At 57.2% G+C, this 1,670-nt stretch overlaps 1 long non-coding RNA gene across 2 annotated transcripts in view; it reads left to right on the top strand.

The window, feature by feature from the left end:
* The first annotated feature begins 7 nt into the window (after window positions 1–7).
* The window catches only part of LOC115275329, a 3,016-nt gene continuing 1,353 nt past the window's right edge, over window positions 8–1,670 (top strand). Inside the window, exons 1-2 of one of the 2 annotated variants that reach the window (XR_003901491.1) lie at window positions 8–124; window positions 1,359–1,494. This is a non-coding gene — a long non-coding RNA (uncharacterized LOC115275329). Of the gene's footprint in view, window positions 125–389; window positions 656–1,358; window positions 1,495–1,670 lie in introns of those variants that run through there. The other variant, XR_003901492.1, reaches the window with a different exon arrangement.

Genomic DNA, 1,670 nt, shown 5'->3' with positions numbered 1-1,670 from the left:
GAGCACCTGGGCCTGTCCGGCTTCGTCTCGTTGCCCGTCCCACAGGCCACCTCCCTGGAGCTGTCCGGAGCTGCTGTGGTGGGTGACGTCCTCTGTCTGGCCGCAGTTCTGGTGGGCCTGGAAGGTGAGAGAGAGAGATACTGGCCCGGGTCGGGGTTGGTGGTGGGGCAGGTTTTTGAGTTAGCGGCAGCCCCAGAGATGGGAGGGGGCCCTGTTGTGGGGTAAGATAAGCAGGGCTTGTGTGACGTTCAGGAGCAGGAGACAGAAAACCAGCCTGCCTCCTATCTTTGCAAACCCACATGTCTGGGAACTCTGCCCACACTCATTTACATGTGGTCAGAGGTCATTGTTACTCTACAGCTTCCGGGTTCCAGTGGTGACATCAGAGCCCTCTGGGCCCACACGGTCCAACAGACGGGCCACCCAGCCCTTTATGGAGAAAGCTCGCTAACCTGTGCGCTACCATAATGCTGTCCTCTAGAAGTTTCTAGCACTGTGGAAGCATCCCCTATCGATGCTGTCTAACGCAGGGGGCACTCACCACCCATCCCTAGAAATGTGGCTAATGCAACCGAGGAGCTACGTGGTTTTGTTTGAATCCATCTCGGGCTAGTGGTTACCTCGTGCCACGTATAGCCTACATCTAGAAGGAAACGTAAGGCAGAACAGCTATCAGGCCATTCAGTGATTCCGGGGTTTCAGCCCTTCCCGTACCGCCTGTACATCGACAGCCTCCGCTACCCTATTTATTTTCTCAAACTGACTCCCTGTTTTTTACCTAATTAAATTCATTTTAAAAAGAAGTTCAACGCTGCCCCTAAAGAAAAGCAAATATAATTTGCCAGAAATAGGATGTGGTTGTTGAGTGATTTTGTTGTATTTATTACATAACGTGATTGGCTTTTAACTAAGAAATGCTGTCTAGCACCAACTCTTGAGCTGACACTTGCTTTGTTTGCTAAAAAGGGAGTGAAGAACAGCGGGGGGTGTCCAGGGGTGGTGCTGTGGGGAGGGCCGGCACCCGGGTCAGCCCGGGACAAGGGAATGACCCAGAGATTCAAGCAGGCAGGCACTGGAGTGAAAGTAGGGCGGAGGCTCACTCTGGGCAGGGTCACAGCAGGGCAGAGAGCAGGTGCGCTCCAGGTGGCCGCAGCTGGGGGCGGGGGAAGTGGGCCCGAGCCAGGGAGCAGGGGCGAGTGGGTTGGGGTCTGCCCTGAGCGTGCCACGGGGGCTTCCCTGGCAGCAATGTGGAGCACGGGGGTGGGGTTGCCCAGAGGCTGGCAGGGTCACCAGGTGATGGGGCCGGGTGGGCATGGCAGGTGGGGAAAGAGGAGTGACAGCTGGGCTTTCTCTCCCAGGCCTGTCTGGAACCTGGAGCTCCTCAGCCGACAGCACCCTCCACATGGACCCCAGGACAGGCCTGTTGTGGCCCGAGAGGCAGGATCTGTGACGGTTTCCTACCAGGTCGCTGGGCACCTGAGGACCTACAAGGAGGTGGGGCTTCGGGGCACACGTGGTGCAGCCCTAATCTTTCTGTCCTGAGTGGCTCCCTTCCCTTTACAAAGTAGAAGCACCAGCATCCTGCTTGGCACTCAGGGTCTGGAGTCCCAAGTCTGGGGTCTGCTCCCCACTTCCTCTGCTATGGGACAGGGGCCCTTTTCTTCCCAGGC

The sequence above is a fragment of the Suricata suricatta genome, chromosome 12 (assembly GCF_006229205.1).
Source record: "Suricata suricatta isolate VVHF042 chromosome 12, meerkat_22Aug2017_6uvM2_HiC, whole genome shotgun sequence".
Lineage (NCBI taxonomy): Eukaryota > Metazoa > Chordata > Mammalia > Carnivora > Herpestidae > Suricata > Suricata suricatta.
This window is presented reverse-complemented; position numbering and strand designations above follow the sequence as displayed.